This window comes from Heterocephalus glaber, unplaced genomic scaffold (genome assembly GCF_053883595.1).
Source record: "Heterocephalus glaber isolate CG9 unplaced genomic scaffold, H.glaber_assembly_v1.0 deba00001577, whole genome shotgun sequence".
Classification (NCBI taxonomy): domain Eukaryota; kingdom Metazoa; phylum Chordata; class Mammalia; order Rodentia; family Bathyergidae; genus Heterocephalus; species Heterocephalus glaber.
Genome location: NW_028258358.1, coordinates 13,225,262 through 13,241,796, shown reverse-complemented (window position 1 = coordinate 13,241,796; position 16,535 = coordinate 13,225,262). Strand labels below are relative to the sequence as shown.

The 16,535-nt window shown below is 35.9% G+C and overlaps 1 long non-coding RNA gene across 4 annotated transcripts in view; it reads right to left on the bottom strand.

The window, feature by feature from the left end:
* Positions 1-597: 597 nt before the first annotated feature.
* LOC101712708 (uncharacterized) overlaps positions 598-16,535 on the bottom strand; it is a 159,325-nt gene continuing 143,387 nt past the window's right edge. For 2 of the 4 annotated variants that reach the window (XR_002395089.2, XR_205286.4), the window contains 3 exons: positions 2,202-2,286; positions 1,573-1,719; positions 598-774 (listed from right to left, as the gene is read on the bottom strand). This is a non-coding gene — a long non-coding RNA (uncharacterized LOC101712708). Of the gene's footprint in view, positions 775-1,572; positions 2,287-6,127; positions 6,191-16,535 lie in introns of all 4 variants that reach the window. The other 2 variants (XR_015443712.1, XR_015443711.1) reach the window with 2 other exon arrangements.

The window sequence follows — 16,535 nt, the reverse complement described above, 5'->3', positions numbered from 1 at the left end:
GGGAGGAAGAAAAGATTCATTCACTTTTTTGTTCAATGAAAGATTCAATCATTGCACCAAACACTAAACAAACAGGGCACTCTCTTTACAATTCTAGACTTACCAAATCAATAAATCAGGGAAAATATTATTTATATTCCAAAGAAATTCTTATTTTTTAATATATAGATTCACTGAGTTTCTGTTCTGCCTTTGGAATCTTACATGTATACATTTTATAGGCTACATAAATTATACCAGTGAAAGTAAAGGATTCTCCCTTATGGTACTGAAGAGAGTATAAAAGAGTATGGGAATAAATGCTGATTGTGTGTATACTGTATATATAATCATATAATTATATATTCACAGAAGGCACACACATATCTCATAAGTTAGGCAGAAGATTTCCTCTGCTGCTTATCAACTGTACTGGCCTGAGGCTGCACCATCCACAAAGGGTTCAGGCATGGTATTATCTAAGGCTTTTCTTGAGAAGTAGTTATAACACTATTTATAAAAGATCACCCCTGGCTTTACTCACAAACTGTCTCAATGTTGTCACAGTTATTCAACCAACAAAGCATAGTTCAAACAAACAAAAAAAGATAAAACTGAGCCAGTTAAGCCTGGAGATTTAATTTCCCATTTATGAATTAGATGAAGAGGCTTTTTTCCTAAGACTTTTTTATAGTGATGCCAGCTGGCTTTCATTTTACAAGCAATTTCCAGTATGCACTCTTGTGTTTGCAGATGAGTTGTCTGTTATTTGGCAACATTTCTTGATTTTTCGACCTAAAGGGAAACAAAGAGAAACCACAGTCATGTTCATAGATGCATATACATCCCAGTTCATTGTCTCAGCAGTTACTAAAGAGCAGAGACTTTGCTTACATTCATAAACATTATTAAAATATGTAAGGTGAATATTATCTTTATTTAAATAAACAGTTAAGCATCTTGCCAAACTCCAACTCCAATCTAAATGCTGTCGATGTCGAAACATGTAAGAAGTAATGTATCCACACATTCACTTGAGTGTGTAAATACAGAAAGGAGGCAAAGCCAGGCAAAAGGGGGAGTGGGCAAAAAGAAGTATATATAAAACTCAAAGTTGTCCACATTCTCTTAAAAAGCAAAGAAAATCACAGTTCTACAAAACTCTTGTACTAATGCCTTATTGTACTTTAATCAGTATATCAAATTAGCATCCATTTGTATTTTCTAACATGTCAATTTTCTGGTAATAAAGGATAGTAATGAGCACAAAATTTTTATACCATACACATTAAAATCTCCAAGTTAATTAATAACTTGTAACTACATAGTCACTTTCAAGGAAACATCAATGTTAATATAACAGGGAATTAATAGGATAGTCCCAGAGTCCATAAGACTCAGCTACTGCAAAACATAAAAATTCATAGTGAAGGTACCAATTCTCCCAAGTTCTTGCTGTTCACCAAATTTATAGACTGGCCATAATAAATCACTAATCTATTTTTCAATCACTTCAGTTCTATCACACTGAGAGCACATTCAAATAACATAAGTAAGAAATTGAGCAATAATCTGGTAAATAAGACAACTAACCTGTATGTCGGGCCCAAATCACTTTCTCAAAAGCGGGAATTCTGCATTCCTCGGATGCTCTTTTGATGTTAGCAATATGCTCCCAGCTTTCGTTTTCTTCGAGTACTTTAATGCTTTGAAAGAATGTATAACAACAAAGGCCCTTGCCTTGGAAACAAATTTTTTAAATGAAAAAGATCAACTGAATAAACAACTGAGACTGTTTTTAAAAGCAAACATTGCTACTTACTTAGAAATCACAACCAAAAAATATTTTTATGAATAAAATTTGTAGAACCCTTGACTCACTTTGTCTATTACTCAAACTTCAAAAGACTTAGCCCATATCTCTTTTTAAGTAAGTGTTGTTAGTACATGTTTGCAGTACATAATAATTACACTCATCATGGGCAGTTGGTGCATGTACATCACACATCTTAATTCTTTCTTCTTCCCCTTTCCTCGCCTCCCTCCTGCCTCCTCCATCTCTTTGTCTATTTCTATTTCCCCTTTCCCTATTATCTATCTCTTTACTTTGCTCTTTAAATTATTTATACTTTGTGCTGCTCTCTTAAGAAACATGCAATATTGTTTTTGATGTTATAGTGTTCATGCCATTTGGATGTGAATGTCCTAAACAAATCAAACACCTAGTTATGCTGGTCCATTACTGTCTGCTTCTTTATGACACCACAGATCTTCGGCAAGACTCAGCCACAAGTGTAGTTTTCATTCCTAAAACAAAAACGTTGATATAAAATTTTTGAAGTCCATTTCAGCACATATTTTGGGTAATTCTCAATCTTATTGGCCTACAAAGACTTTACGTGTGTGGCACAAAAACAAAAAACAAGACAAAACAAAAAACCAGATTCAAGCAAATAAAACAAAAACTAGGTAAGTTATTTTGGTATCATATAGATGCAATTTTATGGGCTGAATGTTGAAGTTACTATTATTGAATTTTATTGTCCACCAAAAGCCACCAAGCATGCTTCCAAGTGGCATAAAACATGCTTTGGTTAAAGGTGTTATGTGGCTGCTGACCTCATTGTCCTAGGAGGTAATGGTTCTCAAAAATCTTCATTCCTGTCCTACCTCATTTTTGTAACCATGTATAATATACATAACCCTAATTCTGGTCACATTCATACAAAGAGTAAATGTTTCATCTTTAACGTGAGAAAATAGCAACTGTACATTAATCAATTGACCAAGATTCTTCATACAGTTATCATCTAAATAAGCTCAGGATAAGTAAACAAAAGCAAAAGGAGATGACCATAAGGCTTTGTCATAAATCTGATCATATCTTTTACTGAAGAACTATTCTAAGGCTACCCAACTGAACTCCGTCAAAGGGGTCCCGGATGATAATATACGTTTAAAGTAGAATTCTCCTTAAAATAGCATTACCTGATAAAGAATTACTAGCACTGTCTTACTCCTTGAACTTTCTCAATGGCTAATTCCTAATGTAATTATCTCTGTATAACTACAGGTAAGTGTGTGTATATGTATATTACATATGATTTAATCACACATATTTTAAACCGTCACTGGTTGTTATGACCAGCCTACCATCTTCATTCATCAAGAGCAACAACTATATTGTCCTTTTTCTTCTCCCACACACTTATGTTCTCACATTCCCTGTAATATAACTACTTAATGGCATTTTGTGAGCAAAAATCTCAATAATCAAAATGCACTTTGTTTTTATTCCTTCCTCAATCTCTGAAACACCCATTTTAATGTTCTACACACTGTTTCCTATTCATTAATAGCTCTAAATGTCTTAATATGACACCAGGAAAACATATGAAAGCAAATTTAAAGATTTTCAAAATTAGAGGTTTTTTTTTCAGTATGTACTATAATAGCTCTTTTTTAAAAAATATATAAGTGTAAGCAAATGACATTTACCTCTGGTTCTCAAGGAAAGCCTGAATGTTTAAAGTCTGAATGTCATCTACTAATAAGATTTGAATCCCCATTATTTAATTTTTATCATGAGTCCTCCTCCTCCAGGTTGCTAATTACCTCCTCTGTGCATGCCCTTTCTCCTAGAAAACTGCACATCCTTCAAGGACAGGAACAACATTTTATTCCTAGGGACTGATGATAGTGCCATACTAAATGTTTGTTAATGATTTTCCATATCTCAAAAATCATCCTTTGGCCAGGGATTTAGCTCAGTGGTTCTACCACCTACCTCACAAGCTCAAGGTCCTGAGTTCAATCAATGGTACTTAAAAAAAAAAAATCATCCTGATCTAAAATTCACCTCATAGAATAATGGTAATTACAACACCTCAGTGATTATAGCCCAAACCTTCCATTCCAAAGGCAAAATGACAAAGTTTTCCTCTATTTCCCCTGGAAAAATTTAAAAGAAAACGTGCAAAAACATGAGACAAAATATTATAACATACAAAATAGCACTCATGCACTCAGTCACACAGTTGTGTGAATCTAGTAGTTTAAGTGCTAAAATATAAGTATTGCCTGCTTACATACACACACATATGTAATTCATTCTGATATTCAGAGTACTGCGTTTTTCCACAAAAGTATTATATAGGGGACTGTTCTACTAGACTTTAGTTAGGGAAGATCATTCAAGCATTTAGGCCAAAATTTGGAGAGAGTGAGAATCTGGCAGTTGTAGCCACCATTTCAACCAGAAAAAAATTGAAGAATTTTATTTTTTAAGAGTACTGTAGGTTTGTGGTAAGCAGAATATGAATTCCCATCACCAAATATGTCTATATTCCAATTTTTAAAATCTGTGAATATATTATTTCACATGGCAATAAAAGAAAAAGATTTTGAAGATGTGATTAAAGTAAGGACTTTGAGGTGGGGTATCTAGGTGGGCCCAATAACCACAAGGATCCTTACAGGAAAGACAGGAGCAAAAGAGTGAGAGTCGCAGGAGATATGATGGTAGAAACAGAGTCAAATTGAGGCAGCATGAGAATGATTTGACTGGCCAGTGCCATCTTTGAAGATGGAAAAAGCCACCATTGAAGGAATACAAGTACCCTCTAGAAGTAAGAACAGGCAAGGAATGGATTCTCCCCAAAAGTCTAGTTCCTAAAGGAACATAACCTGATACACCCTAATTTAAGTCTGGTGAGATCTGTTCCAGACATTTGACCTCCAGAACTGTAAGATAATAAGTTTGTGGTCATTTATTGCAACAACAATAGAAAACTACTACAAAACCATTAAGCTTTCAAAACTCTGGTCCAAACAGTAGACAATCACACTGTGATCATTACATTGGAAGAAAAAGCTAATATGAAAAGAAGGAAGGAAGGGAGGGAGGGAACAAGTGAGGGAGGGAGGGAGAAGTAAAGGAAGGACAATCTGATTTTTCAAGTTCATACAAATACTGTATTGAGGTTTCTCAAAATTCAAGGTTTATATAGGTTTTGTAGAAATGGGCAACTGACAGGAAAAACATTATGAAACCGATAAGTAATTCAAATTTTTTGAAGTTTACAAAAAGGATTTTAAAACTTTACTAGAGGTGAGATTCAAAAAAGGGTTTAGACAAACAGTCTTGCTCTTTATATTTAAGCATTACAAATACTGGACTGTGATCTCTTTCAGAGTTTGTTTCAAGTTTTATTCATTTTTCTATGCTCATGGCCCAGGATTGCACCTATCATAAAGTTGGCACTAAAAAGTGGTGTGCTACATAAATAAATACTGGCTCAAGAGAAGTAGGTTCTGGAGAAGGAGATATCTCTGCAAATTAAAAATCATGTATTCATTTATCCATTCCACAAATATAGAGTGCTGATTTTGTGACATGTGATAAGTCCCTATTTCAAAGTTTCAAAAGATTTAGCCCTCAAGTACTGTCCAATCTTTAAGCACTGTTGACCATCACTATTATAAACAGATAAAGCTTTAATTTCATGTTAACATTTAATTATGTCAGATTTTTATATTCTCAATAATCTGGATTATTTTCTTATTTTTCACCTTGTGCCAGTGCACCTAAATTGTTTTAAATGTCACTTTTGAACTCTGTTAAAAGGAAGAATAAGATTCCCAGCCTAGCAGCAGTTAATTTTCTAAGGAAATCCCCTACCTCTGGCTCCAGGGTTTCCATCACTCCCAAGTGGATGAGTCAGGTTGAGAAAGTCCAAGCAATGCAGTGAGGGTAAGTGCCCAAGTACAGAGGAAGTGGAAACAACTTCAAACTAGTGAAATCAGTGTGACTGCATTTCACTGCATATCATGGATGGGAATAACAGCTAGAGCACATTCTTATGGGCCCCCATTAGGCAGGGATCTTGTTCCATTCACAGGAACCCCCTAGTGGGGAGCAGAGCTTCAAAGAGTACATGCTCAATGGATGAGCCCCTGAGGAGGAGGGCTTGGGCCAAATTCTTCTTTCCAGAGATGAACTTGTTTCTTGGTTTAATAATAGATACTGTACCCAGCATGAGCCCTAGAGATGCAGAGGCTCTAACCCACTTCTGGTTTTAGTGGTGGTGAAGAAGCAAGCAGAGATTAGGAGTCCGTTAAGCAAGAATGATTAGGCGTCATCCTTTACCAGCCTTCACCCTGCAGCACTTCCTGGCAGATAGTCCCGGCTAGCCCAGCAGATCTTCAGTTCCTGGGGCAAATTTAAGCAAGAAAACAGAGGGTTGCAACATTGTGGGTATTTAGAAGGAAGGCAAAGGGGGAACTGTTACTTGTAGTAGTATCTGGTGAATTTGACTAGACTAAATTTCATAGCATTTCTTTTAATTAGAGAAAGTTTAGAATCTCAGCCTCTACAAAATTTATGAAATGGTCACAGTGCTTTTGATCCTCTCCCTGCCTCTTCTTGGCTTTCTACCCTGTATTCTCTCCTTGCTCAGCTCAGAGGCGCTCCCTGAATCGTGTCTTCTGTGTCACATCTTGATGCTAAGGAACTTCCCTCACCTGGAGGTGGCCTCCCTAGATTCCTAGCTGATTAGGAAAAACTCTGGGCCAATAGCTATGCTATATTATCAGCAGCCCGATGTATTTCTCCTGCCTTTTACCACACAGTATATGGAGACTTTCCCTTGGCTTCCAGAAACACAACTAGTTCTCACCAAAGAGGCTTCTCAATCAGTATGAGTCTTATTGTAAATCTGAGAATGGCCACTTTTCTGGAAGTCCTGCTTGTGTGAATGTAACACTCCAGGAACCAGACATAGAGCATCATAGCCTGCAGAAATCAAATAAGTACTAGAGGACACTCTGTATTGACTTGCAAATGAATGAGATGTTAGAGAAAGAGTGAAACTATATTACATTATGTGCTCCTTTAGTGCAACTTTTTATTATAGTTTGACTTTTTCCCTGCACATCAGGTTCAATTTTGAAAGACCCAAGAAACATCCCAAGGGAGTATCCTGCTTTGGTAAAGTTAATCTTTTCCTTCTTACAAAAATGTTCTTCTTTTGTCCTTGGAAAACAATCTGATAGAATTTCACTGTAGTATTATAAACAGCTCTGCCAACAGTATATTTATATTCTCCTTTAGAGATTTTAGCAGATTGGTATAACAGAATCACTAAATTCTTAAATAGATTACATAATACCATAAGAAGAGATACTAAGTAGTTTTCAAAAAATGGAAACCATGTAAATGCTACTGCTGCTGCTCATAATATTATGCTGATCCAAGACACACTGATTTATAGAAAATTCAATTTGGGAAATAATTTCTATAATATAAATAGCAACATCTCCCTTATAGCTGTTAGTGTAGGAAGAATGGATGTGGGCTGAGGTTGACTCTCCCAGCCTTGGGAAGAGGTTCATTAGTGGAACAGGGTTATTTAGGTGATGGTTTGCCAATATGTCTGAGGTGCCATATACAGCAATTGTTTTTATGACTACTAGCGCTAGAGAGGCTATTTTAAAACCACAACTGGGGAAAAATAAAAACATGAACTGCAATCATTGTGGCTGTTGCTTGTCATTTTAGATCTATTCTGTTATTGGTTGCCCCTAGCAACAAGAAAATTAAGCTAAAGGAATTTTAAGCAAGTAAATAGTGTACTACTTTGTATCTACTGTTTATATATTCTGGTGCATCAAAACATAGGCAAGTTTAATAGACATCAAAAATCTGAAATGTGAGCTCTGTGGATGGAACTTTAAAGAATCTTAAAACGATAATCATCAATCATAAAAATATGGTTGTTGGAGCCATGAAAAATAACCTCCATTGAGCTCATGAGCATCTTTCTGCTCTGCAGCAAGTGAAACAGTAAGATTTACTTTCCTAGTCCTCATAAACAGAGGCAGAGATGGAATTAAATATCCAGCATTTGAAGCAGAAATTGATCTGAGCTCTAGCAATGCCAATTGTAATCCCAGAAGCTTTGATCATTTGAACACAGTGAAAATAAAAGGCACCTTGTAAAAATATTTCTTTAATAAAGAACCTTAATATCATAATAATGATGCAACAAAAGCTCAACTGAACATTTACTGTGCCAGGCAGTGTGTTAGAAGTTTACATATAGTAATGCATTTAGTCTTCATATGTTTGTACGTTTGATTGATGATTAATCTGCTCCCCTGCTCCATAGAGAAATAGAAACTCTAAGGGGTTAAATGATTTGCTCAAAGTCAGGGCACCAATGTGTGCCAAAGGAGGGTGAAATCTGCTTCTGTGGAACTGCAAAGACTTTATTCTTCTCATTCTGTCATACTGGTCCTCTGAAAATGCAGAAAGCTACTAAGTATTCACAGTATTTGCATTATAGAGTCCAAGGCCCCCTATGTGCCAAGCACTTTACATACATGATCTCTTCAGAAGTGCACTGTAACCTTGTGAAGTAAGTATTTCAAATACTGACATTTAAATCCACTAAGGACTTAATCAAGATTACAGAAATACTAGGTGGCTCAGCCGGTATTTGAAACCAGATCTGTCTGACTCAACCATGTGTTCATTCTGCTTTTCCATCCCACCTCCTACAAAGTGGAATCTTTACATACTGATGTGGGTGGACTGAACAAAGATCATATTTGATGAGGCTTTCTTATTGAATGTAGTTATATTTCAGAGGATGATATTTGACCTACAACACAGACAAACCTACATACATCACAAATTGCTGTGTAACAAATTGTTCTAGTATTTTCTGGTTTGACCACAAATCGCCTTCAAAATAAAATTTTCGCCTTCTACCTTTTTTAAGAAAAAGAGAAAGAAAGAAAGAAAGAAAAGAAATAAAGAATGAAAGGAAGGAAAGAAAGAAAGAAAGAAAGAAAGAAAGAAAGAAAGAAAGAAAGAAAGAAAGAAAGAAAAGAAAAGAAAAGAAAAGAAAGAAAGAAAAGAAAGAAGAAGAAAGAAAGAAAAGAATGTCATTATGGTCAAATGATGTAAAAACAAAATGTTATTATCTGTACACTATCCAAACTTTTATTGAGTTTTATATATTATTTAAGAAAAAGAACTAAACAAAAATTTCAACTGGAAACTAACACCAAAAATTCACTGATAAAATTACCATTTTCTATACACCGAGTTACAATTTTACTCTTTTTTCTAGCTTTATTGAGGTGTAAGTGACAAATATAAACTGGATATATTTAAGATGTATAATGTGATATTTTGTTAAGATGTATAATGTTATATTTTGACATATGTGTGCATTTTTAAATGATGCACAACCAAGCTACTTAATATCTATCACTTCAATCATTACATTTTTGTGTTTACAGTGAGAATATTGAAGAGCTACTCTTTTAGCAAATTTCAAGAATATAATGCAGAATTATGAACTTGAGTCCCTTACTATAATTAATTGAATCTCTATAATTCTGTACAACTGATCCTTTTTATCTTTTGACCAATATTCTGCAATGCACATGGCATTTGCAAATTTCAACAAGTTAAACTAAAGCAAGAACCACCAATAATATTCTCCTGGAGATGCTATTCTAATACCAAATTCAGAACTACAAGCACTACATTTTGGATGGAGTCTACATGGGTATATGTTGCTGAGAACCAACAAGGGTAATGGCAGTGAGAAATCAAATAGGGGTTCTTGTTGACAGTGCTAAATGGGAAAAAAAGAAAGAAAAAGAAATGAGAAGCATAGAAAAATGTGGAGCACATCTCTGTCTTGAACAAATAAGATTATGCTAATATTTTAAATTTCAACATGCTGTTAAAAATATACAAACCTCACAACACAATTTGTACATAGGCAGAAAGGCAATATTATCAAGGCCTCTTACTTGAGTGGGTATTTTCAACAAAGACCTGATGACATCTGTGGGGTGTTCTCTCTTCTCAGACCAGTGATCCTTTATAATATCTCCAGTCCAATTAGCACCTTTCCTGACCTGGCTTTGTTACATTTCTCTATAAATTTTGTTGATTCCTGCTCTTAGTTTTCCTTCCTTCTACTTCTTAACATTTGACATTTCATTTCCTAGATTCTCTTTTTTTTCTTAAATTCTTTCATTGGTACATTTTAGGTATACAACACAATTACATTTCTCATTGGGAATTTGCATCTTTACATGATGCATCTTGGTTCTTATTTTTTCCCCATTCCTAGCTCTCCCTTCAACCCCTCCACCCTTCCCTATTTGCAAAGGCTTTATTTCCATTTTTTCCATTTCTCATCATTTTTCCTTTACCTTCTTTCCTTTCCCATGCCCCTCCCACTACCCCTGCCCCTTTGGACATTTTCTTCCTATTTTACATTATCGATTATTCATTCAAATCATTGGTACATTTTAGGTATACGATATAATGACATTCATCATTGGAAAGTTGCACCTTTACATAATCTCTCTTGGTTCTTATTTTTCACCCTTGCCCAGCCCTCCCTTCAAACCCTCCATTCCTCCCTATTTATAAAGATTTTGTTCTATTTTTCCATTTTCTCATATTAAGTCCATACCCTTCTTTCCTTTCCCCTACCCCTCCCACTTCCTTCCCCTTTGCCCCTTTTCTTCCTATTTCACATTACCTATTATACATTTAGTACTTATTTACACTTTCAGTTTCTCACACTAGAGAAACTATTCGGTATTTATACATGTGTGTCCTATTTATTTCACTTAAGAGTATCACCTCAATATGCATCCATTTAGCTATAAATGTCTCTAATTTCTCATTTTTTATGGCTGAGTAGTACTCCATTTTATTTTAAAAAACCACATTTTCTTTATCCAGTCTCCAGTTGATGGGCATTTGGGCTGTTTACAAGTTTTAGCTATTACAAACTGTGCTGCTATGAATATGGGTGCACATATATCACTGTGGTATGATTCTTTTAATTCTTTGGGGAAGATCCCCAGCAGTGGAATAGCAGAGTCAAATGGGACTTCCAGTCCGAGTTCTCTGAGGTATCTCCATACTGATTTCCACAGTGGTTGCACCAGTCTACACTCCCACCAGCAGTGGAGCAGGGTTCCTCTTTCCCCACAACCCCACGAACATTTGTTATTGGTTGATTTCATGATAGCAGCCATTCTTTCTGGAGTGAAGTGGAATCTCAGTGTTGTTTTCATTTGGATCTCTCGTATGACCAGTGATGTTGAACATTTTTTCATGTATTTATTTGCTATTTCTACTTCTTTGTCTGAGAAATGTCTATTCATTTCAGATGCCCATTTTCAGATTGGGTCTTTAAATTTGGGAGGTCTGATCTTTTTAAGTTCTTTATAGATTCGAGATAGTAGACCTTTGTCTGAGGAAAAGCAGGTGAAGATTTTTTCCCACATTGTGGGTTGTCTCTTCACACTGCTGGTGGTTTCTCTTGCTGTGCAGAAGCTTTTTAATAAGAAGAGATCCCATCTGTTGATTGTTTGTGCTAGTTCACAGGCAACTGAGGTTTTGTTCATAAAATCTTTTCCTACACCGATGTCTTCAAGGGTTCTACCTAACCTCTGTTCCAACTGGTTCAGAGTTTCTATTTTAATATTTAGATCTTTAATCCATTTTGATTTTACTTTAGTGCATGGTGAGAGATATAGGTCTAGTTTTAATCCTTGGCAAGTTGAAGCCCAATTTTTCCAGCACCATTTATTAAAGAGGCTATCTTTCCTCCAGTGAGGGTGTTTGGCTCCTTTATTGAAGATAAGATGGCTGAGTGTGTCTGGTGTTGTTTCTGCATCTTCTAATCTGTTCCACTGGTCCTCAAGTCTGTTTCTTTGCCAGTACCATGCTGTTTTTATCACAGTAGCTTTGTAGTAGAGTTGCAGGTTGGGGACTGTGACACCCGCTGCCATGTCTCTGTTACCTAGAATTGCTTTTGCTATTCTGGGTCTCTTCTTGTTCCAAATGAATTTTTGGATTGTTTTCTCACAGTCCATGAAGTATGCTGCTAGGATCTCGATTGGAATTGCATTAAATCTATATAGCAGTTTTGGAAGTATGGCCATTTTCACTATATTAATCCTTCCTACCCAGGAGCAGGGGATGTCTGTCCATTTTCTGATATCATCTTCAATCTCTCTTTTCAGAGTGCCATAGTTTTCAGAGAAGAGGTCTTTGATTTCTTTCATTAGGTTGATTCCTAGGTATTTCAGTTTTTTGGATGCTATTGTGAAAGGAATTATTTGCCCTATTTCTCTCTCAGTGAGTCTATCATTCGTGTAGAGGAAAGCTATTGATTTTTGTGTGTTGACCTTGTAACCAGCTACTTGACTGAATTTGGTTATTAAGTCTAGAAGCCTTTTGGTGGAGTTCTTGGGTTCTTTTATATAGAGTATCATGTCATCTGCAAATAATGACAATTTGACTTCTTCGTTACCTATCTTTATTCCTTTTATTTCTTTCTCTTTTCTAGTTGCCGTGGCTAATGTTTCCAGAACTATATTGAACAAGAGTGGTGATAGTGGAAATCCTTGTCTTGTTCCTGATTTTAGTGTGAAGGATTTCAGTTTTTGACCATTTAGTATGATATTGGCTGTTGGTTTTTCATAGATGGCTTCTATCAGTTTGATGTAGAGACCATCTATTCCAATTTTTTGTAGGGTTTTTATCATAAATGCATGTTGGATTTTGTCAAATGCTTTTTCTGCATCTATGGAGATAATCATATGGCTTTTGTCCTTGGCTCTATTGATGTAGTGTATTACATTGATTGATTTGCATATATTGAACCATCCCTGCATCCTTGGGATAAATCCTACTTGATCAGGGTGTATGATCGTCTTGATGACCTTCTGCATTCTATTTGCCAGTATCTTATTAAAGATTTTTGCATCTATGTTCATTAGTGAGATTGGCCTATAGTTCTCCTTTTTGATTGGGTCTTTCTCTGCTTTGGGGATCAAGGTGATGCTTGCTTCCAGGAATGATTTTGGGAGTATTGCTTCCCTTTCAATTTCATTGAAGAGTTCAACAAGTAGTGGCAGTAGTTCCTCTCAAATGTCTTGTAGAATTTAGCAGCAAAGTCATCAGGGCCCGGGCTTTTCTTAGTTGTTAAGTTTTAATTACATTTCCAATTTCATTGATTGATATTGGGTTGTTCAGAATTTTTAGGTCTTCTTTGTTCAGCTTTGGTAATTCATATGTATCTAGTAATCTGCCCATTTCTTCTGTGTTTTCCATCTTATTCGTATATAGGTTCTGGAAGTAGGTATTGATGATCCTCTGGATTTTTGCTGAGTCTGTTGTAGTTTCACCCTTTTCATTCCTAATTGCATGGATTTGGGCCTTTTCTTTCCTTTTTCGGTAAGGTTGACTAAGGGTTTGTCAATTTTGTTGATTCTTTTGAAGAACTAACTCTTGGCTACATTGATTTTTTGTATTGTTCTCTTAGTCTCCATTGCACTGATTTCTCCTCCGACCTTCATAATTTCCTCCCTTGTATGAGTTTTGGGGTTGTCCTGCTCTTTGTTTTCTAGAAGCTTGAGGTTCAGCATCAGGTTGTTTAATTGGGCTTGCTCTGTTTTCAAATTATGAGTATTCACTGCTATGAATTTACCTCGTAAAACTGCTTTCATTGCATCCCATAGATTCCGATATGTTGTGCTGTCATTGTCATTTAATTGAAGGAACTGTTTGATTTCTTTAATTTCTTCTATGACCCATTGGTTATTCAGAAGTGTGTTGTTCAATTTCCAAGTGTTTATGAAATTTTTCCAGTTTCTTTTGCTATGGATCTCCAATTTTATCGCACTATGGTCTGATAATATTCAGGGGATAATTTCAATTCCTTTGCACTTACTTAAACATGTTCTATGTGTGAGTATGTGGTCTATTTTGGAGAATGACCCATGTGCAGCTGAGAAGAATGTGTATTCTGATTTTGTGGGGTGGGAGACTCTGTAAACATCTGTTAAGTTCATTTGTTCAAGAGTTCGATTGAGTTCTAGTATTTCATTACTTATTTTTAGTCTAGTTGATCTATCTATTTGTGACAGTGGGGTGTTGAGGTCCCCCACTACAACTGTATTAGTCCATATATGACTTTTCATGTCCATTAGTATTTGTTTTATACAGTTGGGTGCGGGTGCGGTGCACTAGTGTTTGGTGCATAGATATTTATGATTGTCATCTCTTCCCCTTGGATTGTTCCCTTTACAAGGATGTAATGTCCTTCTTTGTCTCTCTTAATCAGTGTTAGTTTGAAATCTACTTGATCTGCAAAGAGAATTGCTACTCCTGCTTTTTTTTTGGTTCCTGTCACATGGAGTATTGTTTTCCACCCTTTAACTTTCAGTCTATGAGTTTCATTTTGAATTAAGTGTATTTCTTGTATGCAGCATATTGTGGATTTTGCTTCTTGACCCATTCTGCCAGTCTGTTTCTTTTGATTGGTGAATTGAGACCACCAACGTTGATGGTTATAACTGAAACATATTGACTTATCATTGTCATGACTTTTTCTTTTTGTTGGCTTCTCCCCCTTTACGTTTAATTTCTTGTCATGCCAGATGGGTTCATTCTGCTTTGCTTCCTGGGGTTGTGATCCTCAATGTCTGTTCCTAGGATATTGTGTAAAATTCTTTGGAGTGCTGGTTTTGTATTCATGAAGTTCCTAAGGTGCTCTTTGTCATGAAAGTATCTTATTTCTCCATCCATTTTGAAAGATAGTTTTGCAGGGTACATCAATCTGGGTTGGAGGCTGTTTTCTTTTAGGGGTTGGAATATGTCACTCCAAGCTCTTCTTGCCTTGATGGTTTGTGTTGAGAAGTCTGCTGTGATTCTGATGGGCTTTCCTTTGTATGTGATTTGTTTCTTTTCTCTAACTGCTTGTAGAACTTTGTTCTTCTGTTGAGTTTCTGGAATCTTAACAATTATATGCCTATGTGTAGATTTTTTTGATTGAGGGTATTTGGAGTCCTATATGCCTCACTTATCTATATGTCAAGTTGTTTTCCCCTGCTTGGGATGTTTTCTGCCATTACTTCTGTGAAGAGTTTTTTTTAAGTCATCTGCACTCTCTCCTGTTTCTTCATTGACTCCGATCAGTCTTATGTTATTCTTCTTTGCATCATCTAGCAGCTGCTGGATTGATTTCTTGTGTTCCCTTATAATTTTGAAACAATTTTTCTTTTCCTGGTCATTAATTGCAATCTTATCTTCTCTGTCTGAAATTCTGTCCTCACATTGGCTCATTCTGCTGTGTAGACTTTCAGTGGAGTTTTTCATCTCCTGGAAATCTATTTGCATCTGTTTTATGGATTCCATTTATTTCTTATGTTGGGATTTCATCATGTTCCTCAGCTCCTCTCTAGATTTATTAATCATGTCTTGCACTAGGAGCACAATTTCTCCTGTTATCTGAGAAATTATTTCTGATTTCATTTTTTCCAGATCCTCTTTTGTTGACAGTTCAGTGGGTCCAGGTGGTTGAGTATCAGAGTGTTCCATCTCATTTCCCTTTGGGGTTGCTGTAGGTGATCTGGAAGTCTGGTTTTGAGACTTATTTACGTGTTTTCTCATTTCGACTGGGGGGGGCAAGGAGGGTGCTGTTGGCACCCACGCGGCTCACCTCCTCTGAGCTGGGAGAAGTGGGCCAGGGGCTGGGAGCAGCAGTAGGGTTGGTGGCCCTAAAGTCCCTTCCTCTGGGCCAGGAGCAGTGGGACGGCAGCTCAGAAGCCCCTACCTCTGGGCAGGAATTCTTTAAATGCTGAGAACTTGATTATCTCCAGTACAGTGGTCTGGTGGTCCAGTGTCCTCTGCATCTTTGTAGTGTGGAACCAGGTGGCTGTCTGCAGTGGGCTGATTCGGTGTTTTCCACGTGACTCCATTTCCTAGATTCTTAAGATGGAATCCTATTAAATCATTATTAAGATGCAATATGTATATGTACAAATTCCCCACAATTAATGTATTCATTATATATGGCAAACATATACAAATAATAATCATAATAAACCACTAAGATTCCATCTTCCTGCAGAAGGAATGACTATCATCAAGAATTCAAAACCAACAAAAGCTGGTGAAGTTATGAAGAAAATGAAACCCTTCTATAATTTTGGTGGGGATGTAAACAACCACTGTAGAAATCATTATGGAGATTCCTTAGAAAATTAAAAAAGAAATTGCATTTGACACAGCTATACCTCTTCTAGGTATCTTCCTAACAGAGTTGAAGACAGGGAAGTAGACTTAGTGGAGATGGGAAGGTGGGAAGATGGAGAGGAGAAAGGGAAGTACAAATGATTAAGATATGATATATATATATAATATATAATATAATATATATGTATAACACTTCCCCAAGATAAATATAATTACTATGTATGACAAACATATACTAATAAAAAAAGAACTAGGAAAAAGATGGAACCTTAGATGATTGATTTTAAGCTTTTTTCTTTTCTAATATAAGTATTTAATGATTTAATTTCCCCTGCTAGTTCTGCTTTTGCTGCATCCCATAAATGTTGATATGTTGGTGTTTTATTATGATTCAGTATAAATTATTTTTTAATTTTCCTATTACTTCTTTGATCCATGGGTTAGTTAGAAGTCTCCTGTTTCATTT